This window comes from Amblyomma maculatum, chromosome 7, assembly GCF_055883805.1.
Source record: "Amblyomma maculatum isolate TAMU_Amacu chromosome 7, ASM5588380v1, whole genome shotgun sequence".
NCBI lineage: Eukaryota > Metazoa > Arthropoda > Arachnida > Ixodida > Ixodidae > Amblyomma > Amblyomma maculatum.
Window position 1 is genome coordinate 108,531,978 of NC_139350.1, and position 25,670 is coordinate 108,557,647.

Here is a 25,670-nt window from a genome sequence, read left to right on the forward strand (position 1 = left end):
GGCTTCCCTGTGGCAGTAGGTGCTCCGCCGCCACGTGTTGGAAAGAAGCCGCGGCCCCCCTGGTCCTTAAAGGGATAGCGAAACGTTTTCCGAACATTTTTCACTTGTGTAAATGGAATCCTGATCCTTCATTGTATATTATACCTCGAATCGTCCGCGTTGATTTAATAGCGACGAAAACAGATTTTCGGTCTCCCAGCGCGCCCCCTTCTCAACTGTGCAGCATATTTCATGTTGGTTAGCCAATGATAAGTTCGTATCGCCAGAACCTGCTAAGCCGAAGTTGACCGAGCACGGAGCCTTTTTAGGGATTCTAATTGTGCTCTACTGTGTTTTTAATATGGCCGACGCCCCAGGCTCCAGCGTCGCGTCGCTGTCGCTACCTAGAACACTGTAGCATCGCCTGTTAGAAGTCGGCTCTTGGGCTTTGAGCTTTACGTTCACGCAACTTTTTGAGTGCGAGGTCAGTAGGCTTTAGACAATAGCGGCGCCTGAGCCCGGCCAGTAGCAATCATGCCGCGGCGGCACAACTCCGGCTTGCAGAAACCCCGACCGCCAGCCTCCCGATCCCGGCCGTTTCGGAAGCACGCATTGGTATGTTATATCCGAGTCTTGCAGCCTAGCCAACATTCGACCGTTGCGAGAGTGCGCAATCGCTAACCGAAGCTTTCGAACAGGTATAGCTGCGGGCGCGCGTGCCGATGCCGACTGCACTTAAGAGCATCTGGTGAGATCCCGGCGGCGACTCGTTGAAGAAGCCGTCTGGGTGCATTACAGATCATCCGCATTTACTCCAAATGCTTCTTGATCATGGACTGCTCGTCAAGGACACAAGGTAAGAACCTTGAGCGAAAGACGACATAACTTGAGCAAGTGACCGCCTGTTTTTCATTTTCTCAAGTGGAAGTCAGCACTAATAAAAGAAGGCTTCACCTTCAGCATTACCCACATGTGATCATCTACACTGTCCATTAGGAAAATGCGAAAAGAAAAAATGCCGATGTAGTGTTTGCGCTGTGTTTCGGTTTCGAGTCGCCATTGTGGCACGTTAGCGCGAAGACAACATAGCTAGCTGGTTTTCATATTTTTCTTGTTTTCGTAGCAGATGCGCTTGAGCACAACGGTTCACCATGCAGATTACTGGTTTGCTTAATTTTATGTACGAGTAAACGAGAAAACGCATCATATAGTAGTGTTGACTTGCGAAGTGAATGTGAGTATGCACATTGTTGTGAAGTAATGAAAAAAAACCCTGTCCAGGCACATCTGCTTGATTTATTCTTAAGGTATGACCTTCGACAAATGCAGCACTTCAAAGGAGGAATACATAAGGAAGGCCACAAGAAATGCAGTAAATGGGCACAAAAACAGTCTTATTTCGGAGGAGTCTGTGCTAAGTAAAACTGCATTTAGCAAAGTTGCCTGTCCCCTGCAGAAGCTGGGGAAAATGCACTAAAAAGCATGAAGCAGAAGAGAGAAACTCGTATAACACGACTGCCTTCTGCAGACGATCACTAACTAGCCCGACAACTCTTTATAGCCTGTCCCCACTCGCTGCCAGAACAATCACCATACCAGCACTAAAAGCTTTATTTGCTAGTTGTTTTTTTACCCACTTGCATTAGTTGACAGTGTTGTATAATTTACAAACATAATTAAAAATTGTCTAAATTCATTGATACCATCATCACCACCTCTGATCTGTGGATGGTTTTGGCACAGCAAGGTACATACAACCTGCAGCTGAGCCACCACACAGTAAACCCCTCCAAAATGCTTTCACACTGACATCTTATACCTCAGTCACACAAACACTTTCAATCCTCATTGAACTCAATCTGCATTGAGGTTTTAAAGAAGGGTTGAAACATCCGGTGCTACATAGCCTGTATGAATGACCACTGAGAAGTTTCCTTTGCGTGTGTTAGGTGACGTCGAGGGTGGCGATGCCCATTTTCAATTGTGCTTGAAAACTTGAGAGCGATTGAGTAAAATTGCTTCAAGCCAAGCAGGTTCAGGCTCGAGTTGTGCTTGAAAGTTACCATGTGACAACTTCGATCTGCATTGACTTGAATGCAGGTCGAGTTCAATGAGGATCAAAAATGTTTCTGTGAAAGGAGTATGACACGTGCTGAAGTTGGGAAACTAAAAAAAATACATTTTTCCAAAGGCCAGTAAAACAAACTTCCACTGCTTGAGTAAATGCTGGACATTTTGCAGTTAGCAAATGAAGTTGACAAAAAGATTATGTCATAAAGTAGTCTTGTAGCACTTGCTTGTGTGGCACGTGCAGAAATTTGGCCCCAAAAACTTATTTGCTGGTCATGCTTTGTGTTATTAAGTCAATGTGGCGTGTTGCGGGAAAACATCTGAGAGCTGTTCTCAGAAGCAGACGTGTTGTTTATGGCTTCCTCAAATAAAACGACTAAGTGCACACAGCTGCTTAATGCATAAGTTGCATGCTTAACGCATGAGTTGCATGCTTAACATCTTCGTGCCACACGGATGATATCAGCATCCATATTGACATTGGACACAACACTAGTATACAGTGTGTAAGACAACTGCCAGGTATTTTCAGTCGAAAACCGCATTTCCTTCAGGTATTATCCTGCTGCAGTAGCAAATTGTGATTGCGCTGCAGTTCCAATCTTTGACGGGTCTCATTCTCTCTCAGCCTTTTGCAGCAGAATTCAAAATTCAGTATACTTCCAGGAAGAATAAATTGATAGTAAAAATTACACTCTACAGCTTGCAACTTGTTAGACTGGAATTGTACATATGCTATAGAAACATGAATAACTTTCAAAATTGTGAAAGCCCAAACCGCATTTTTGTTTTGCTATGCTAAAAGTGAATATTGCTCTTTTTCTTGTCAATAGGAGGTGCCACTACACCAGCTACAGCCAGTTTGTACACTGGCTTTGGGGATGCCTTGGCAGACATCACAGGAAAGCCCTCCTTGTTTGTGCTGTAAGCTAAATAAGAAAAAGATTCCATCTGACAGTTACACTCGTCAGTATGCACAAGGTTTGTAAAGCCATCATCACCTCATTCAATGTGAAACCAGCCAGAAGACAGGAGAAGACAAAACTTCCAGACAAAGCTAGACTAACAACTGAAATTTTACTGAAGAGGTGCACATGCAAAAAAGACACCAAAAGTGACAGGGCATAAAACAACCTATAGTCACCGTTGTGCTACTGAATAATCTAAAGAAAGCAAATTCCTATTGGTGAATGTTGGCCGAACACTTAGCCACACACACACGTCTTTAGCCTTTGAGATATAGTGTGCCTTTGGATTGGGATATGTGGCTTCCCTTTTGTAACGGGTGGTCCTTCACCGTAAGATATTTGCTTTTTTTGGATGATTCGTAGCACAACAGTAATTTTCCTTTGTTTTCCACCCTTTCACTGCTTTGGAGTTTTTCATGCACATACATTTCTGTGCAAATCTTCTTTTGCCTCTTTCATTCAATAAAATTTCAGTTGTTAGTCAAGCTTTGTCTTTCACTCCTCTCCTCTCATGTGTTTTTTCTTCTGGCTGGTTTATGATGAATCAGTACCAACTCATCCCCTATACCCGCTGCTGGGCAAATGTCTCTCCCATATCCATCCAGATAACCTGGTTCTGTGCCAGCTGCATTCACTTGATCCTCACAAACTTCCTGATCTCATCTGCCTGTCCGAGTTTCTGCTGCCCCCTGCTATGCTTGCCTTCCCTTGGAATCTACAAGACATAAATAGGCTCACTTCGAATGCATTTTGTGCACTCTACTCTTTCCTATACCTTTGATAGGTGGAATTTTTTTCTGAGCTCTTAACTTAAATACATCATAATTGTGCAGCTGTATATACCTGGTTGTATATTTAGGAGTGAGGAAGACAGCAAAGAAGCATGAAAAAATGTCTTGCTCTCGGCTAACTGCCTTTTAACTTGAAATTGTTTAATGCACTGATGAACCTGCGGCCAACCAATAAATAATTTTGCAAGTAACATTTCTCTCTTTCAACACTTATTTGGTAGCATTAGGGAATGCCCGAACGTACTACAGAGTGGTGGTCCTTTTGGCACTGACAAACCTAGATCTTCTAGCTGTCACAATTTTGCCTTTACACGGCCTCAAAAAAGAGTGGCTCATGGGGAGTAGAAAAATCTAAAGGTTTGCTGCAAAAGCTGCTTTGAAAGGTGGCCACTGTTTGCAGCATTTTTCAGTCTCATCTGCAAATAAGTAGATGTCAGCATTATCCTTTCAAATGAGCCAGACATTAACTTGTCATTGAATAGTGCGCTGGAAAGATATATAGCAAAGCCTTTTTTGATATGGTGCTCCAAATAGCAGTTTGTCACCATTTCTGAATCACTTCGAGTCCTTACTCATGAACTTGTTTGGCCTAAAACTGAATGCATCAATTTGTTTTGATTTTAATATCAACTGGTTAAATGACAGTAGTGCAACATACATGGATTTGTTAGAATCATATCGTTTCAGTAATGCTGTTACAGGCTCCACATGCATAACTGCCACTTCACTGACTTCCTTAGATCAATACTTTGCAATTTTAACACATCAAGTCATTATCCAGTTGCCATTTTATACCCTATGAACCAAGGCATCAAAGGTAAAATGCCTGGTACTGCCAACAGTACTAATATATTTGAGTTAAAGCAACGTCTTCAAGCAGTATATAGATCTTACTTTCAACAGCTCACTAGACGTCAACCATCAATACCAAGCATTTAATGACAGGATAACTATGACAGTGTTGCAATCTTCTAAACCCACCTCAAAAAGATACCACAGGGAGCCCATCTGTCCGTGGATGAATCAAACAATTTTGATACTTGTAAGGGAAAAAGATCATTGGCATACCAAGTATAAGCAGAACTGAGGTAGTTCATACGTAAGCAGAACTGAGATAGTTCATATTACTTGGAAAAATTCAAGAGCTCAAAATAAGGTTACCGCAGCTACAAGGTCACAGAAAAAGGAGTATTACTCACAGCTGATAGTGAAAAATTCCCACAATGCCAAAGTTACGTGGCAAATCAATAACTCGGATATCAAACTGCTAACCAATAATTTTGTTATGCCAAGCATTGAAGTTTTAGGTATAACTATTGAGAACCTAGTTTCTGCATTTAATTTTATTTTTCTACAGTTGGTATAAACATAGGAAATAGTTGCCCTTCGAGAGCATACCTTGCTCCTCCACAAAATATTTCAAGATCTTTTGCCTACCATGATAATACTATAGACGAGATTGTGTCTGCAGTTAATCATTTGCCATCTAAACTGTCTGTGGGATGTGACAGTATTACTTCAACTGTGCTTAAGGAATGAATTGATATCTTCACTTGGAAAAATTTATAACTTCGCGTTCTATTCCTCAACCTATCCAGACCTACATAAGCTAACCAGAATAGTACCAATTCATAAGAATGGAGACCGCAAATTTATTGAAAATTACTGACCAATCTCTGTGTTAAGCTGCATAAATAAAGTATTTGAAAACTTATAACTAAGGGCTTTTCTAGAACAGGAAGCACTCCTATCCCCTTATCAACATGACTTTAGACCCAAACGTTCTACTGGAACGGCTGTTCTATTTATAACGAATGCAATAAATTATTTTTTAATGACAATAAAATAGGGCTTGGAATATTTCTGGATATTAAGAAAGCATTTGACACCATAGATCATGAAATCTTACTCACAAAGATAGTTCATTATGAATTTAGAAATATAAGCTTAGGATTCTTTACAAGTTATCTCAATAACAGGCCTCAAATGATACAACATAATGATGTAAAGTCTGATTTTGAACCAGTCGCAGTGGGCGTGCCTCAGGGCTCAGTCCTAGGTCCAATTTTGTTCTCTCTGTACATCGATTTGCCGCACTTCATCAACCACTTTTCTATTTTCATGTATGCTGATGACCTTGCCCTGTTATAGGCTAGTGAAAATGCAGATGAGTTAGTAAGCATTGCCGACCAGGAATTATAAACTTTGAGCAGTTGTTTTTTTTCTAACGAACTTATTATAAATATTAATAAGACAAAATGCATTATGTTTAGGAGCCCGAGAAATATAGTTGTATCTGCTTGCAGTACAGTGGCTTGTCAAACATATTCAGTATATAGATAACATTACTTATCCGGGAATAATCTTGCATGAGAATTTGCACTGGAAGCCATACATTCAGACACTTTGTAAAACGTTATGTGCAGCTTGTTTTTCGCTGTACAAATGCCGTCAGCACTTTGATACTGACACACTTCGAACTATGTTTTTCAATTTTTCAAAGTCAGTTGTCGTACTGCATTGAGTCCTGGGGTCACACTTACCAGTCGTATTTGGAGCCACTTAGGATGTTACAAAAAAGGGCTAATAAATTTATTACACAGTCCAGTTATAATGCTCACACGGCTCCTCTTTTTAAACACATGGATATGCTACCTCTTAGTTTTTTTCAATTCAAGTTTTATTCAATATAGGACTCTACTCACAGTTCATGCATGCCTCAAAAACAATTACCCACTACATTCATTTGTATTTACTATGCCTTCAAGCAGCACTCGTAGCGCCATAAGTGTAAATTTTCATCTCTCGAAGACTAAGTATGTTTATGGCGAAAGGACTGTAGTTTGTGTGTGCTGGTATTAAACTTTGGAACAGCTTACCAAAAACAGGGCAGTACTTTTCCTGTGTTGTTGAAGAAACATCTTTGTCATCGCAGGATCGCTCGTCTTTCCTTATATCACAAATTTTACCATACTTTTGATCCTGAAACTACTCCTAACACACGCGCTCTCGCATTTCTCGTATCTCACCCTAACGGCGTCTATCTAATGAAAGCCCGCACCGATACTTATCTTTTTTCTTGAAAACAGCTCGAAACTGGATCGAATGGCCTTCCATCCATAGTGGCAACCATCACCAACTTCAACCAATACAAAACCGGCATCGAAAATATTTTGTATTCATATTAAATTTCACAGCCCACCCCTCATGTAATGTCCCCGGTCCTTTGAAGAATAAATAAGTAAATAAATAAATTTTAAGTCATATTGTTAAAAATGCATTTTTTAGTGTATTTTATTTGTTCATTTTTCTCAAACTTACAGATTATGGTGTAATGAATTTGTGTACTCTTTGCTCTTCTATGTATACTTTTTACTTACAAAAGGGTGTAATCGATAGTAGCAATGCCTGAATTGTGTATATTTAGTATGAGAGCCTTATGCAAAATGCTTATTCAATAATTACACATGCCTGCATATTCACAAGACATTTCTTGCATGGATCCCAACAGCTTTAAGTTAGGGATCCAGATGCTGTGAGATACATGCCATGTATGTACTATTAGTCTGAAATAAAATCATTCATTCATTCACCCACAGCTTGCACGAAAACATCTGCACTAGAACCTGCAGATGACATTGAGTTAATCTGCCTGCTGGTTCAATATGCCACCAAAACGCTGGTAATACAATGAGCTTCCTCTCATCGTGAGGAAGGACATCCTCAGTGCTGGGGTCAAGTCTGAAAATGTAAAGTTGGGATGGTTAAATTGCGAAATATTTTGCTGCTGAATTCATTGCAGGCTAGAATACAAAAGGATTAAAGAGAAGCTGTAAATGTAAGGGCAGCCCACATTTGCACTGCATCTTATGTGTCCTAGTGTGCATATCTGCATACCGTGCATGTTTTACTAGTAAACAATGCAACCACAAATTTGCAAAGCTCCAAGAATTTTTATAATGCTACACTGATGCTGTCTCAGCAACTGCTTGTGTCACTGAATATTATGAAAGCCTTTTGATTAATCGAGAACTGCTTTGTGAATATTTATGCAGAGTGAGGTTGGTAAGCAGAGCAGGTTATATGTACACCTTCACAATTTAATCATGCAAGCACAGGCAATATGATACTCATTCAAATTGAAAAATATAGGGGAAGGAATTGAATGTAAGATTTCTGGGCTTGACAATGGAAACTTTTGCTACATGTGCTTTGGGCTGTGTGTGCTAGCCCGCTTGGAATCTGATCCCCTGAGCCAGGAAAGTGATGCACACCCTTCTAGGCACCGCTACCAGTACTCTAATATTGTCAGGCATGTGCACAGAAGAGGACAAGGAAGTGCAAAAAAGAGGCTCTCCAGAATAGAGGTTGAAGAAGAGGAAGCTCACCATGTGTTGGTTAGCGCACCAGGCTAAGGTGCAGAAACACTGTCCATTTTCATTTCCTATCATTTTCATTTTCAGTCCATTTTCCTCCTCTACGCCCGTCCACCTCGATGTTCTCTCGACACCTAGCCTTCTGTTTCGAGCACCCTCTGCCGCGCTGAAGAGGCTCGTTGGGTCCCCCGATTACGCACTCTGGCCTCGCAGGACCGCTCTAAGCAGCGCTACGATTGTCGGCATCAGGATGTCTCCTACCTTCCTGGCGACTTAGTGTGGCTCTGGACACCTCACCGCAAGCGTGGTTTGTCCCAGAAGCTGTTGTCATGCTCAAATGCATCAATCAGTTGAATTACGTCGTGTCTTGCCAATGTTCCCAAGGTCGCCCCTCTCGGAAAACAAGTAGTTCATGTCGCAAGAATGAATGTCAGGCATGCGCACAGAAGAGGACAAGGAAGTCCGAAAAAGAGGCTCTCCAGAATAGAGGTTGAAGAAGAGGAAGCTTACCATCTGTTGGTTAGCGCACCAAGCTAAGGTAGAGAATCACTCTGTAAATAAACCTTAACAATATGTAGATTTCTGGCTTGCCGCTTTAGAGCATAAGATGTAGATGCTTAGGTTAAATCTTGGCTGCCACAGTGTACCTCTAAAATTGGCACGTGCCTGCCCAATATCAACATACTTGTTGCATGAACCACTTCATGTGTATTTATGCCTACTTGCACAAGACTGCTGTCGCTCACTGATAAAGAGCAGCTGAACAGCAGTTTTTCAAGTGCACTCCACTGCCATCAATCACAAATACTATCACGCTATGACTTCCCATATCCCACCTAACCTCTGTGCGTAATGACTCAACCATTGGTGCATTTGCATGCTTTAGGGATACTGAATAAATCCATGGTACCAATTAATAGACTCAAGCTACTTAAGCTAACATGCATCTGACTATATTCATGTATACACAGACGGATCTGTATCACCACAAGCATCGCCTGCAACTGTGGTGATGCCCGCTCTGCACATGACTCAGTTTGTTTTAGGGCATAATTCTACACCAACCGCCGCAGAGGTTGTGATCCTTTGGTAGGAGGTTTGCCACATCTGTGGGAACTACTTCAGAAGAGATGTGTCTTCACAGTTTGAAACCCTACGTTACAAATTTTTTAAAGTTTTCTATGCCACATCCCTACCAGTTTCTGGCTCTAAACATCACTGAGTTCCTTATATCTGCTTATGCTCAAGGCCACAAGATAGTGCTTTAGTGGATCCATGCACAGTGCAGGCTTGAGGAAATGAGCAGGCCAATGCTGAAGCAAACGGTACCCTCAGCAGTGGCCTCCAAACAGTTGTGCATTTTACTAGAATGGATACCATTTGTCTTCTTCTGAGCTTTATCAGGAGTGCGGCAGGGGCTTACTGGGCTTAACCAGGCACTCGAAACATCAGTCTTAGAAAGCTCGACCCGTCGCCTTCTATTCTGCATGGAATTTGTGCCATTCTGCATGCTTTCTCCACAGACTGCACTTAAATGAGGTTTCACACACAAATATTTATATTTAATTGGACAGACTGCCCTGAATGTTTCACATGTGACATTAGAAACTGTGGAGCATTCATTAGTGGTATGTCTCAGTATATGTGTGCAAAACCATAACTCGAGCCACTTCCTGACAACAGGCCTCTTTCAAAGGACTTCTGGCCGCTTGGTCAGAAATGAGAAGCTCTAGAGGCAATGTAGGCTTTCTGCTGCTTCTTGAGTAACACAGGATTCGACTCTTGACTTGTGCAAGTTACTATTCCGGCGTATATTTTCATCAAGTCATGACTGTGCTTTTCTCTTTCAGTTTCTCTGTATAGAGTAGCAAGTCAGATATATTCAACTTTTCAGCGAACCTCTCTGCCTTTTCAAGCAATAACTAATCTTTTTAACTGTTATGGGCCCGTATTTCTTCTAAATGTTTGACCTGATAATCACAGCATTATGCCCTACTGAAAATATTGAGACTCTGCGTGGTTATCGACCTGCACAGCGCGAGGATGTGCGATGGGAGGATGTGCGACGTGTCCACGAGGACGTGCGCACTGTGAGGACTTTTGTACCCGTGTACTGTGTGCGGCAAAATCTGTGCATAGCTATCAACATTCAGAGTGCATGGATGTGTGCACTCTGAAGATGCAAGACATTAGTCTGATCTCAGACGAGACACATTCGACATGGGAATGCTACCATGCTATGGTGATACTCTGCATGGTTGCAAGGCTCCTACATCACACCTCATGTTTGTGTTGCACATAATACTAATATGCCAGCTTTAGGCCTTGTGCAAGGCCTGAATCTGCGTCTGCTACAGTTGTGACCCAAAATGTTTTGCAGAAATGATGCCCTCCATGAAATGAGCCTCTAGTGTAAAGAATGCAAGCTTCCAAAAGACATACATGTGGTCACCTGGATTGGCTTTATTGGCTGATACACCGTGGTCACAAAACATCTGCTTTCGGTCCACCAGGTTCGAGCTTGGATACAGGTTTCCTTCTTCAGCTGCTCATGGCCTGTTGGATTCGAGCTTGGATACAGGTTTTCATTGTGCGACGTCTGCAAAATGCAAAAAAAAAGGCAGGACCATATTCCAAAATCCGAAAATTCAGCTCATGTCTTTTCAAAACATTCTGAGAAAGGGGTAAGTAGGTGCTCTATTATTAACTGATAACAATTCAAAAAGTTTCGATTCTGAACTACAGAAATCTGAGGAACTGACACAAGCATACAGGCTGTTCAGCATCAGTCCATCACAAAATCTAATACTTTAGTTGAACAAATATCTCAAGGGTCATTAAACCATACCCTATCAATCAAAGACATTTGAGCACTGCTTCATAGAAAGTTATAACTACAAAGTCAACAGAGCAGCGCAAAACTGGAGATTTAAATGGCCTTCGAGAAATAGAAGTGTGCACTCTAGGATATGGCTTAGCACACAGGGCTAAGGAATAAAACCAAACCTGAAATTAAAGATTATGCAATCCTACATATATAATCACAGAAGGATAACAAATTTGCACACAGAACAGTGCGGAAAGTATATCATCATTGCAACTTGTAAAAAACAGCTGATAGCACATTTCCAAAAGTGCACAGCGAATTATCGATTGCAACAGCGGGGGTACAAGAGCTTACAGTGAGATGGAATCTTTCAATGGTGATCGAGAATGCCATGTAGAAGTGGCACAACTCCCCCCAAGTTTACTCACGGCTCGGTTAGGATTCATGATGGCCCCTCAGCCTTCCTTCCAATAAGGTCTTGAGAAATACCCTAACCACCCGAGGCAGTGGAAACAGTGCATAGGGATCAGGTTAACTGATATTCACAAACATGCCTTGACTAAAACCTTTACTCCAAGTGGTCCTCGAGGCCCCGTTTTCTTCAGCTTGTGCAAGTCATCTTCCTCGGCCAACGTTATCGAAGTGTTTGTTGATGGCGTCGCAGTTCTCGCGCTTGTGGACACTGGCGCCGCTGTGTCTGTTATAAGTGCCAACCTTTGCTGCCGACTTCGTAAAGTTACGACGCCTGTCTCGAAATTTTTTCTCTGAACTTGCCAGCTCGCATCGCATTCAACCTCTTGCGGCGTGCACAGCTCGAATTGTTATTCAGGGTGTTTTGTACGTTGCCGAATTTCTTGTGCTGTCTCACTGCTCTCACGAACTGATTCTGGGTTGCGACTTTCTCACCAGTCATCATACGATTATTGTGCCCGAGCCAGCATCGAATTGTCTCCGCTTTCACCTGCTACCTCGTCCGACACACCGCTTCACGTCGATAAGATAACCGTGGCTGAAGGTAGTGACATCCCCACCTGCTCTACCGTCCTCGTGCCCGTTTCCTGCGCCTGCTTTTCCGATTTGACTATTCTTTTCACTCTGACGCATGCCTCTAATCGTCGCCATTGCTTAGTCCTGCCTTTCACCCTTCTGACCTTCTGTGGTGGCTACAGCACCATGTACGTCTCTAACCCTGCCTTGTCCGTCAACGCTTCTTCGCGGAGAACGTCTTGGTCATGGCGAGCCCTTTGACGCTATGACATATCCCGTCTCGAAGACCCAGCCCCACTTCAGCTCGATACCATTAACTTGCCTGCTTCTGTACACGACAACTACACTGCAGATTTTTCTGGCTGTCTTGATGCCAGCCTTTCAGCAGATCAACGCGACCAGCTCGTCAGCTTACTTCAGCGCTTCCGTTCCTCATTTGACTTTCCTCAGAAATCTTTGGGGTGTACATCCGTTGTCACTCACTGCATCGACACCGGTACGCATGCCCCGGTACGCCAGTGCCCTTATCTTGTATCTGCTACAGAACGTCAAGTTATCACCGAGCGCGTTTATGACATGCTTCAGCGCGGCGGCGTCAAGCCTTCGCCAAGCCCTTGGGCTTCTCCAGTTGTTATCGTGAGGAAAAAGGATGGCTCTATCCGTTTCTGCGTTGATTACAGGCGATTGAACAAGATAACACGAAAAGACGTGTACCCCCTTCCACGCATTGATGACGCTCTCGATTGCCTTCAAGGTGCCGAATTCTTTTCATCTCTGGACCTCCGCTTGGGCTACTGGCAGGTACCCATGGCAGCTGATGATCGACCAAAAACCGCTTTTGTGACACCTGATGGTCTCTATGAATTTAACGTCATGCCGTTTGGATTGTGCAACGCACCGGCCACCTTCGAGCGCATGATGGACACAATTCTGTGCGGACTCAAATGGCATGACTGCCATTGTTACCTGGACGATGTTTTCATGTTTTCAAGATTTTACGTCAAATTTGGATCGTCTCGAGCGTGTGCTAAAGTGTTTGACTGATGCCGGCCTGCAACTAAATTTTAAAAAGTGCTGCTTCGGGGCTCACCAGCTTCCTATATTGGGACACGTTTCGAAAGATGGTGTTCGTCCAGATTCTGCAAAACTCCGTGCAGTAGCCGAGTTTCCACGCCCAACCTCCCTAAAGGAGCTGCATAGTTTTATCGGGCTGTGCTCGTATTTCTGTCGCTTCGTCCGCAATTTCGCTTCGATCATCTCGCCGCTGACTGAGCTCTTTGCCAATGATGCCATTCTTTCGTCTTGGACGTCCGACTGTGATGAGGCCTTTTCGAAGCTTTGGCGCCTTCTAGTGTCACCTCCGATTCTCCGCCATTTTGACCCTGCAGCGCCTACCGAAGTTCACACTGATGCCAGCGGTGTAGGTCTCGGCGCTGTCCTTGCACAACGAAAGACCGGCTACCCAGAGTACGTTGTTGCTTATGCCAGCCGCACCTTAACAAAGGCCGAAAAAAATTATTCTGTAACTGAAAAGGAGGACTTGGCCCTCATTAGGGCCATTGGAAAGTTCCACCCATATCTCTACGGTCGTCCCTTTTCTGTTGTTACCGACTATCACACACTTTGCTGGTTGTCCACCTTAAAGACCCATCCGGCCGTCTTGCTCGTTGGGCCCTCCGCTTACAATAGTACGACATTCAGGCCACCTACCGGTCTGGCCGTAAGCATTCTGATGCCGACGCCCAGTCTAGGTCACCTCTTCAATGCGGCTCTGACTCGACAGCTATCACCATAGGTGGCTCATCTTCACTAGAAATTGCCGACATGCCCAACGAACAAAGGCAAGACCCTTGGACCGCTTCTCTTCTCACGCTTCTATCTACACCTTCTCTGCGCCCAGCTTCTCGAACGCTTCGCCGCCAAACTCGTCATTTTGCCATCCGCAACGGCATACTTTACCGCCGAATTACCTTTCCGATGGATGCAAGTGGCTCCTTGTCATTCCTCGGCACCTTCGTTCGGAAATATGCGCCGCTTTTCACGCCGATCCTCAGTGTGCCCACGCCGGAGTGTTGAAAACTTACACTCATCTTCGCCTCGGCTATTACTGGCAGGGTATGTACCGCTTCGTGCGTCATTACGTCCGCGCATGCCAGTAATGCCAACGCCGCAAAAAACCTCCACACCACTCCACCGTTCCGATGCAGCCCTTGCCCTGCCCCAGCCGGCCATTCGACCGTGTGGGTATTGCTCTTTACGGGCCACTACCAGTCACTCCAGTTGGTAACCGTTGGGTTATCGTGGCTGTTGACCACCTTACTCGCTATGCAGAAACATCTTTACCTTCCAGACGTTGCGTCTTTCGTCCTGCCCCATCTCGTTCTGCGCCACGGTTCACTTAAAGAATTGCTCAGTGACCGTGGCCGTGTTTTTCTTTCTGAGACCGTTGAAGCCCTTCTTCAGCAGTGCTAATGGCATTATCCACTGTTCTACCTCGGCCTACCATCCGCAGACAAATGGCATGACGGAACGTTTTAACCGCACCTTGAGTGACATGCTGGCCATGTATAGCGCGTCCGACTACTCAAACTGGGACCGGATTCTCCCTTTCGTCACGTACGCTTATAATACTGCCATACAAAGCACGACCGGCTTCTCCCCCTTTTTCCTTCTATACGGCCGTGAACCCACCTCAACTAGGGACACGGTACTCCCTTATCGCCCTGACACTTCCGAATTGACCACAGTCTCTCAGCGGCAGCATATGCAGAAGAATGTTGCCAGTTGGCCCGATCATTTACAACCCAGAACCAAGGTCACCGGCAGTTCCTTCGCGCACCGTCTTGTCCAGCTCCTTCATACAGCACAGAGTCCCTCGTGTGGCTTTGGATTCCTGCCACTCCTCCGGCCTCTCTACCAAACTTGCTTCCAAATATCATGGCCCACATCGGGTTATTTGCCAGACCTCTCCGGTGAACTACGTTATAGAACCACTTGCACCGACACCGGATATGCGTCGCCGCGGGCGTGAAATAGTGCACGTTGACCGCCTCAAGCCCTGTTATGACCCGCCTGTTGTGTCAATGCCATGAGTCGGCAGGATGCCTCCTTTTTCTCCCGGGGATAATTGTAGTGTCACACCAACGCTCTGTGACTGTCGACGGTGACAAAGACGACAAGCGTATGTCGAAAAGGCGCATGCTACGAAGAAGACTGCTGAAAACGAAGAAGACGCAAGAGACTGACGCGCTAGTTAAACGTTCGACCAGAACACCGACCTCAGACTGAACATACTCTTACACTAGAAATGAAGCTCCACTTGAATTGCTCGAGTGCAGGAGAAAACCGAGAATCTAAAAGTGGCAGTGACACTACTACGGGGACACCTAGACTTCCACTTGCAAACATGGGGCATCGCAGCTTTCACACACTGTGCGGACTTCGTTCTACTTCATACCAAGCCTTTCATGAAAGTGGATACAGCAAACTCTCGATAAACGAAAATTGGTTAAATGGAACAGGCGCTTAAACGGAACAAACTCATCAGAGTTGATTGGTTTTCTATCAACACAATGTAAAAACAATTTCGTTAATTGGAACTCAAGTTTTTCGACCATCGTGTAAACGAAACCAAAAACAAACTCGAAACCAAAGCTAGTTGGGCAAGTGCAGCGCCATCGTGGTGCGTATCACTGCTCCCCCTCCCCACCAACCTCCCCAACCTCCTGGCGGTTTTCGGCTTTCTCGCACAGTCCACCGCCCTGCCGCATCGCTGCTTACTGTCGCGGCGTGCTTGCTGTTCCGTATTCAGTTAGGCCTAAGCCTTAGAACCTTTGTTTGGTGTCTTAGCGACATTTCGTTGTGAAGTCAAGATCCGATGGCTACGCAGAAACGACAGCACAATGCGCTTGCGCTGGAAAAGAAGATATTACAATAGGCTCTCGATAAACGGAAATCAGTTAAACGGAACAGACGCTTAAACGGAACAAACTCATCAGAGTTGGTTGGTTTTCTATCGACGCAATGCAAAAAAAATCTCGTTAATCGGAACTCAAGTTTTTCGACCATCGCATAAACAGAACCGAAAGCAAACTCAAAACCAAAACTAGTTGGGCAAATGCAGCGCCATCGCGGTGCGCATCACTGTCCCCCTCCTCCTCAACCTCCCCGACCTCCTGGCGGTTTCGGCAGTTTCGGGTTTTCTCGCACAGTGCGCCACGTCGCTGCTTGTTGTCGCGATGTGCGTGCTGTTCCGTATCCAGTTAGGCCTAAGCCTCAGAACCTTTGTTCGGTGTCGTAGCGACATTCCGTCGCGAAGTCAGGATCCCATGGCTACGCAGAAACGACAGCACAATGCGCTTGCACTGGAAAAGAAGATGGATATCATCAATGACTTCAAGAGTGGTCGCTTTACTAAAACGGCACTTGCATCAAAGTACGGCGTCCTGAAGAGCAGCCTGACGAGAGTCCTCCAAGACAAGGACAAGCTGCAGGCGGCATTCGAAACGTCACGCTTTGGTCCCCAGCGAAAAAGACTACCAGCGGCTGAGAGGATCTGGAGAAGTGCCTCGTGCTTTGGCTGCGAAGGGCCCGCAGCGAAAACATCCCCATCAGCAGGCCCCACAGTCGTGCAAAAGGAGAATTCACTCTCCAGCTAGGCATTGAGGGCTTTTCATACAGCAACGGGTGGCTGACTAGGTTTAAAGACCGGAACGATGTAGTGTTTCATGCCATTTCAGGGGAAGCTGCCGCTGCCGATACAATGGCATGTGGAGAGTGGAAAGCAAGACTGCTGCCCGGAATTCTAAAAGAGTATGACACTGAAAACATCTACAATGTGGATGGGACTGCATTATTTTTCAAGTTACTGGCTTCAAAATCCCTCTCATTCAAACGAGAAATGCATCGGCAGGAAGCTGAGTAAGGACAGATTGACCGTCCTCATCGGTGCGAATATGACTGGAAGCGACAAATTGAAGCCGCTAGTGATCGGAAAATCCAGGCATCTTCGCTGCTTCAAAAATGTCGCCACCTTGCCCGTTTCCTACCAGGCCAACGGTAACGCGTGGATGACGCAGGTCATCTTCAGAGAATGGGTTTGTCGCGAGGACGCATGCTTCTCGCGAGAGAAAAGGAAAGTTTTATTCCTTGTGGACAATTGCCCTGGACATAGCACTGTGCCGGGGCTGAAGTCCATCACATTGGAATTTCTGCCAGCCAACACCACAGCACTACTACAGCCTATGGATCAGGGTGTAATTCAAGCAATGAAGTCGCGCTTCCGCAAAATCCTTCTTCGGAGGATGGTGTTATGTATGGACTGAGGGAAGGACTACAGGTGGATGTCCTGCGTGCCACTTACATTCTTGATGATGCTTAGCAGCAGGTTGGTGCGACGACCATTGCCAACTGTTTCAGACACGCTGTGTTTGCCTCAACGGCAGAAAAACCCTGCACACAGGACGAGCCTGATATTGATGTCTGCGATGCAACTGAGGAAGACCTGGTGGAAAATTGTGCTGTGATGGGCATGAAATTTGAAGAGTATGTCAGGATTGACAGCGGCGTGGCAACATGCCCGCAAAATACTGTGGAGAGTATTTTAGCCGATGTCTGCCCCCCCCCCCGATGAAACCGAAGACGAGGAGGAAGAGCTCGACAACAAGGATATTGACCCCGTGGGTGACACCACTGCAGGCTGTTGTGACCGTGCATGATCCGCGCTTGCGCACACTATTGTGCGCCGGTGGGCATGGTATTGATAAGTGCTGTTTGTGCAAGGGCTCTAGGTGAGCGTGTTCACATGAATCTTTTTGTGTGAGCATGCTTTGCTTTGTCGTTACCCTACAACTGCCAAGTTGGCCCTGTCAAGGGAATGTCAAGAAAAATACAAAGAAACGTCGCCCTGTGAGAAATAGCCGGAAGTGCTTTTGTTCAACTGTTCACCCTCCCGGCGCTATTGTCAAGTGAGGAATACCGATTGTCCAAAGGAGACGATCCGAGTGACACGTCCGCTGACGTACAGAAGAAAGCAGCATGAGGATTATGGCCATTTGAGGATTTCCCGTGAATGCAGGAAAGAGTTGCAATTGCCGGAAAGATACAATGCTGGGAGCAGTATTCGTGGCGCACACATACACTTGGGTTTCTGAGAAGGAAATCCACTTGCCGGAACCAATATAGCGGATCTTTGCAGAAGAATCGAAATTTACCTCCTCGCCATTCCCAAGCTCTACCCGACAAGTGACCCCGCCCGACAAAACAATACTGGACCAGTCAGTGCATCAGACCATCAGTGCAGTGATGTGTTCGATTGGTTGCCGATATCTGAGGGGTGTGCCCTGGAACTGATTGGTCAGCATCTTCAGAGAGGGGCTGGACATAGGGGATTTAAGGACGTTGCAGAGCACGAAATGACGCTCTGAGCCATGGGTAAACGGCTCATCCAGATGCTTCTCGCTATGAACTCTTAACGCTTGCCAGTTTGCTGATATACCCTTTTTTTCATGTAAATAAGTTTTCTCAAAGTGCCATTAAACTTGCTTGTATATATTTTACCAACTTCGAAGATTCAATCCTTCATCAACCCGGAGTCTCTGCATGCTACCAAGTGAAGGCCGGGTCGACTTAGTCCCAGCGTCACGACAACTGGTGACCAGCGTTGGGATCTGAATCTACAAGCCACAACATCTGGTGATTGGAGGTGGATTAGAATCTACAAGCCACAACATCTGGTGATCGGAGGTGGCATCTCAAGCAACAAGCAGGAGCAACAATCGGCCAACAAGAGAGCAGCTCGGAACATCGATCGCATGTGTGGGTGAGTGCTTGGCTTTTCTTCTGATGTGGACCAGGTTCTAGAACAGGGTTAGATTTTAGAACTGGTAAAGAGTGTTCAAACGCCTTTAGGTTTGGTAGTTTGCACAGTTGTTTTGGATGTAGCCGACACTCGGAGCGATCATGGACCTACAAAAGCTGCAGAAACCGGAACTGTTGCTATTGTGTGAAGAATTGGGAATTGATACAAGTGGTTTGGCACGAAAACCCTTGATTTTAAAGGCAATCACTGATTTGGGAACCGATGATGAGGAGCTCAGTGAAGCATGGAACCTCATCGGACAAAAAAAGGAGGAGCAGCTCAGACAGCAGAAAGAGCGGGAAAAAGAGGAAAAGAGGCGTGAGCGTGAAATTGAGAAAGAACAAAAAGGCTGGAGCAAGAAATTGAGCTCCGGAAATTAGAAGTAGAGTTGAGCAAGAGGCCGGGCAATTGTCCCCAGCTAGCGGTACCTCTTCTCGACAAGGAGGCAGATTTCAAGATGTCAAAGTACATGCAGCCATATGTGATATCAGGGGATATCGGTCCGTATCTGGCTAACTTTGAGCGAACCTGCAAAAAACTGTCATTCCAGCGAAATACTTGGTCTTAGAGATTATTGACGGTTCTGCCCTGCGAGGCAGCGGAGGTTGTCGCGCGGCTAAGCAAGGACGCGGACAACTACGAGAAGGTCAACCCTTGCCTTCTGAGAAAGTATAGGCTTAGCGCCGAGGCATTCAGACGTTTTCGGAACGCTACTAAGTCTAGGGACGAGAGTTACCCTGAATTCCTGTACAATTTAAGAGTCAATTTGGGCGAGTGGCTAAAGAGCACTGATTCCTACAATGATAGGGATGCTGTAGTTGAGCGAATCCTTTTGGAGCAGTTTTATAACTGCCTCCCAGAAAAAGAAAGAAATTGGTTATAGGACCGAGGCGACATTAAGTCGGCAACTGAAGCTGCCGAGCTCATTGAGGAGTACGTTTCGCGCCGACAATTCAGCAACCCAGCAGTGGATAGGCCCCGCAATCCCAAGTCGAGTGTGAATAACCGTCAGGAAAGGCACTTTGCTAGAGTTGCAAACGAAGAAAGGAAGGCTTCTTCAGGCAAACTCCCTAGAAAGGACGGCAGTGAGAAAAGTGGGGAAGTGACCATCGCGCAGAACACAAAGAACAAGATTGAGGCTAGGAAGCCGCTCACATGCTTTAGGTGTAATGAGCAAGGTCACATTGCCGTCAACTGCCGGAAAGAAAAGATTGCTTTCTCGTATGTCAGTGACTGCGATGAAAACATGAAGCTTTTGGAACCCTACATGCATGACCTAGTAGTCAACGGGAAGCCTTGCAAGGTACTGCGCGATTCGGCCACAACGATGGATGTTGGCCATCCGGCGTATGTGTCGCCTTCCGACTATACAGGACAGTGTGCATGGATCCGCCAGGTAGTGGAGGAACAGTGTGTGCTTGCCAATCGCGAACGTGCTCATCGAGGGCCCTTTCAGTGAGTTAACAACCGAGGCTGCCATTTCAGGAAAGCTTCCTAAGTGCTATCCGTATTTGTTTTCCAACAAATCGGACATGCTGCTGCGAAAGAGGGGCATCCTTTTCGGAGACAGAGTTGTGCAAGCCTTAACACGTTCAAAGGCGCGAGAACTAGCTACACTGCTCATTCCAGAAAATTCCACAACGGAGGAAACGGCAGTTAAAACAGTGGTCGATGCGGAAGATAGCGGGTCAGAAAACTTTGAGAGCGAGGCATCTCAGATAAGTCAACTTGAAAGTGAGCTTGATGAGACGCGGAATGAGGACGTTCTTGAGAGTAACCTCTTGCCGCCAGTGTCTAGTAATCTCACGAGACTTCTAAGCGGAACCCGAGAGGATTTAGCTAAGGAGCAAGCCAATGATCCCAAGATACAGGAGATAAGGGAGCGCCACCGCGCCACTAAGACAGCAAAGAATATTTCTTTCGAGATGAGAAAGGGAGTGCTGTATCGCTTATTCAAGGATAAGCACGGAGTAGAGCGGGACCAATTAGTCGTTCCCCAAAAGTACCGCGAAGACTTAATGCGACTTTCCCATGGCAGCTTGTGGTCATGTCACCTTGGAATAAGGAAAACAAAGCAGAGGCTGTTGCAAGAATACTATTGGCCTGGATGTTTTAAGGACACGGAAAATTTTGTACGGTCATGCGACACGTGCCAGCGGGTTGGAAAGGCGCAAGATAAGTGGAAAACTCCGACGGTGTTAGTACCAATCATTACCGAGCCGTTTCACCGGTTAGTAATAGATGTAGTTGGGCCACTTCCTGTGACAGAGTAAGGGTACCGTTATATCCTCACTATGTTATGCCCAGCCACAAAGTTCCAGAGGCTGTTCCGCTGCGCGAGGTGACGTCCGAGAGTGTAGTGGATTCGCTGCTGTCAATGTTTGCACGAGTTGGATTCCCTTCCGAGGTCCAAAGTGATCAGGGTAGCATTTTCGCAAGTGTCCTCACCACCTCATTTCTCGAGCGATGCGGCATTAAAGTAGTGCACAGCTCGATCCCCCATCCGCAGAGCAACAGCGTAGAAAGATGGCATTCTGTTCTCAAACGCGTCCTGAGGGAACTGTGCTATAAAAATAAGCGCGAATGGGATACCTGCCTGCCTGCAGCACTTTTCGCTTTGCGATCAGTGCCGCACGAATCCACTGGATTTAGCCCAGCCGAGTTGGTGTACGGAAGGTCACTGCGCTCACTTTTGCGAATGGTGCGCGAAGCCTGGGAGGGGCGCGGAGAAGACCCAACAGCAGTAGAATTCATTCTGAACCTCCTGAATCGCTTACGTAACACTAAGGAACTTGTTGAGGCCAGCATGATGTCAGCCCAGGCTCGTTCCAAAGTGTACTATGATAAGTCAGCCCGTCAAAGGACGTTTCGTATCGGGGACCAGGTGATGTTGCTGAGAGCTTCAAGGCAGAATAAGCTCGAAGTACAGTGGGAAGGACCTGCTGAAGTCGTTGCAAAGCTTTCTAACACTAACTACGCAGTGAAAATCCCCGGTAGGCGTAAAGAAGTGTGCATTTATCACTGCAATCTTATGAAGCCTTCTGTGCAGAGGGAAGCCGTGGTAAATCTAACGTTAAACCTTCCCGAGGAGATGGGTGACAACTTGATTTGCCTCAGCGGAGAAGAAAGCAACGCTCAGGAGCTTCTCAAAAAGACGGAGCAGAGAGGAGAACTAAAGAAATCTCAGCTGTCAGATCTGGGCGAGCTAATAACAGAGTTTGAGGCCTGCTTCGCGGACAGGCCAGGCAGGACTGATTTGACTGAGCACGATATTGAGCTCTAGAGAGAGGGCTTATTGCGCGTCAGAGAAAGAGTGCGCTTGCATTGTATGGGGCATTCAAAAATTGCAGTGGTATCTTGGAGGGGCCAAATTCACCGTAGAGGCGGACCATTGTCCCCTGGCTTAGCTGCAAACTGCGACATCGAAGAACAGTCGCCTTCTGAGGTGGAGCTTGATTTTACAGCAGTACAATTTTGAAATAAGATACAAAAAGGGGAAGTTAAATGGGAATGCGGACGCGCTTAGCCGCTGTTTCTAAGCGGTCCGAGGTGCACCATGTATCCAAATTGATACTCAGGTTCTTGTTTTTGGTTTTGGTTTTCTAGGCATACGTGGGTTGTGAGCGTCTTGAGTGTGGGCTTTTCTCGGACAACGATGGCAGTTTTCTTTTTTTTGGTTTTGGTTTTCTAGGCATATGTGGGTTGTGAGCGTCTTGAGTGCGGGCTTTTCTCGGACAACGATGGCAGTTTTCTTTTGACCTGGTCTCTTCAGACGGGAGCTGAGTGCTTGCTTAGACATGTGGTTGAGTTTCAGAGACAGCTCAAGCAGTTTGGCCTACGACAATCAAGACAACGCGATAAGCGATAGCGAGCTTCAAGCGTTCATGTGCAGGCCATTAAGTCGTCTCTTCATGCAGCAGCTGCGACTGCTGCTCTCCATGACTCTTCTGGCGGGGGAGGAGGCTGTTGTGACTGTGCATGGTCCGCGCTTGCGAGCACTATTGTGCGCCTGTGGGCATGGTATTGATAAGTGCTGTTTGTGCAAGGGCTCTAAGTGAGCGTGTTCACATGAATCTTTTTGTGTGAGCATGCTTTGCTTTGTCGTGACCCCACAACTGCCAAGTTGGCCCTGTCAAGAGAACGTCAAGAAAAATACAAAGAAACGTCGCCCTGTGAGATATAGCTGGAAGTGCTTTTGTTCAATTGTTCACCCTTCCCGTCGAGAGGCGCTATTGTCAAGTGAGGAATGCCTATTGTCCAAGAGTGACACGTCCGCTGACGTACAGGAGAAGAAAGGAGCATGAGGATTACGGCCATTAGAGGATTTCCCGTGAATGCAGGAAAGAGTTGCAATTGCCCGAAAGGGACAATGCTGGGAGCAGTATTCGTGGCACGCACGTACACTTGGGTTTCTGAGAAGGAAATCCACTTGCCGGAACCAACATAGCGGATCTTTGCAGAAGAATCGAAATTTACCTCTTCGCCATTCCCAAGCTCTACCCCACAACGAGTGACCACGCCCGACGAAACAATACTGGACCAGTCAGTACATCAGACCATCAGTGCAGTGATGTGTGCGATTGGTTGCCGATATCTGAGGGGTGTGCCCTGGAACTGATTGGTCAGCATCTTCAGAGAGGGGCTGGACATAGGGGATTTAAGGACGTTGCAGAGCACGAAATGACACTCTGAGCCCTGGGTAAACGGCTCATCCAGACGCTTCTCGCTATGAACTCTTAACGCTTGCCATTTTGCTGATATACCCTTTTTTTTCATGTAAATAAGTTTTCTCAAAGTGTCATTAAACCTGCTTGTATATATTTGACCAACTTCGAAGATTCAATCCTTCATCAACCCGGAGTCTCTGCACGCTACCAAGTGAAGGCCGGGTCGACTTAGTCCCAGCGTCACGACAAGGCGGAGTCGGCCGTCCAAATGCTCGAGTTTTTTCCAGCGAGAACATGACTCCGAACTGTTTCTCGGCAATCTGTCCAGCATGGGTGATGCCATTCAGAAGAAGCGGCTGCGAGAGCTAAATCAATCAAGCATAAAGTCATTTTTCAGTAGCCATTAAATCGCAGTTCCCACTATCCTACCGGCAGAAGAGTAAGCGGTTTGTTAACTTTTTTTTTTTAATATTCCTATACTATGAGAAAAAAAACAATGTTCGCTGTGTACATTGTGCAGTAAAGTTTTTGCCCATTGTATACTGTTCTCCTGATAACCCAAATTTTGCATTTGGGATTAACTTCCGTGGAAATCACAAACATTGCGCCTGCCTGTCACGTCGGTACCGCGGAAGCTGATTGCGCAATGCTGAACCCATTCTCTCGGTAAACGGAACATACTTTCCCGGTCCCTTGAGGTTCCGTTTAACGAGAGTACACTGTACAATAAGGATTCACAGACCACTCTCTGAAGCATTGGCTCTGAGAACCTCAATCTGACTCGAAAATACTGAAACATTGTTTCAAGTACAACCAAGACAAGCCTCCTAAGTTCCTGTGGCTGACGTTGAGCATGGAAACTATCGTCAGTTGCAGATTTCAATGCTGTAGTTGATCATTGCATTACGCTACTGTGGAGTAGGCACATTTCAAGTCATCACCAGATACCTTAGCAACATTTCAGAGCATGCCAAATGCCAAGTTGCAGAAAGCAATTGATGGCTAACAGCAAATGAAGCATGTGCAGTGGTTTCTATGCACCACTGTGGACAGTGATGCAATGTGGGGAATGGCATATTGTAAATAGGAAGACAGCAAGGTACTGGAGGTGCAGTTGTGCCATGGAACACCTGTGCTGCACACATCAATGGCTTTCTGATTGCCTCAAATATACCTGTATGTCTAGATGCAGAGTGCTGAAGGGGGGGGGGGGGGGGGTCAATTCTGTCTTTTTAGCTGCGGAGAGATATTTGCAGTTGGTGAAAGGCATGGCTTTTCAAGTATGCTTACAATTATAGCTCCTAGCTTGCTTGGAAACAGAAGCGGCATTTGCTTCTGGAAAGTCAAATTTGCTGGCTCGTGTGCATGCACTACAAATGCTTCTTTACACCTCACATGTGCTCAACGTTCGCCGCTAAGCACTCAGAGGGCAAATATGCAACTAGGTCACTAGAGTTCACAACAGTTCGAGCAGTTCTCAATGCCTAAATCCTGTTCTACATGAGCCATATGTCACTGGCAGGAAATGTTGGCAGACGTGAATTGTTTTCAGCCATTTTTCACAGCTGCCTTGTTCATGCAGTCTGCAAAACATGTTTTACTAGGCTGCGACCTTTTTTTTTACTGTCCAAAAGCGACTCAGGCTATGAGAGATGCTGTAGTGGAGGACTTCAAAAATTCCAACCACCTGGAGTTCTTTAACGTGCACTGATGTCGCACCGCACACGGGCCCCTTACTTTTCGTCTTCATCGAAAAGCGGCCGCCACAGCCTACTAGCCTGTGACTCTTGAGGCAGCTTGTGGATGCTGTTCACAAGGACTTGACATTAGAAAATGAGCGTGTTACATGCAGTGGCATGCCCTTTCCGGGCCAAATTTTGGCCTTATGGCCCATTCGGTTGGGGGGACGAGAGCAGAGGCGCCGAGCAGTACAGAGAAGTACAGGAGCACGCCAAACGAGGGTGTAATTGTGCTCCCACGGGAACGCTCTCTGCATGTCGAGAGCAGCGAGCCACAACAAATGTGACCACACTTTTCTCCCCAGCATTCTCCGCCTGCCCGCAGTAGCGGCAGTTGCAACCCGAGGAGAAGCAAACACTCCGTGTAGAACCGCTTGCTTTACATGCCTTTGTTCTCACAGCGCGGC

General features: G+C 46.0%; 1 long non-coding RNA gene across 1 annotated transcript in view; it reads right to left on the reverse strand.

Annotated features, from left to right (window-relative positions):
* Nucleotides 1-10,634: 10,634 nt before the first annotated feature.
* Nucleotides 10,635-25,670, reverse strand: part of LOC146184315 (uncharacterized) — a 42,978-nt gene continuing 27,942 nt past the window's right edge. Inside the window, exon 3 of the long non-coding RNA XR_014708866.1 lies at nucleotides 10,635-10,783. This is a non-coding gene — a long non-coding RNA (uncharacterized LOC146184315). The remainder of the gene's footprint in view (nucleotides 10,784-25,670) is intronic.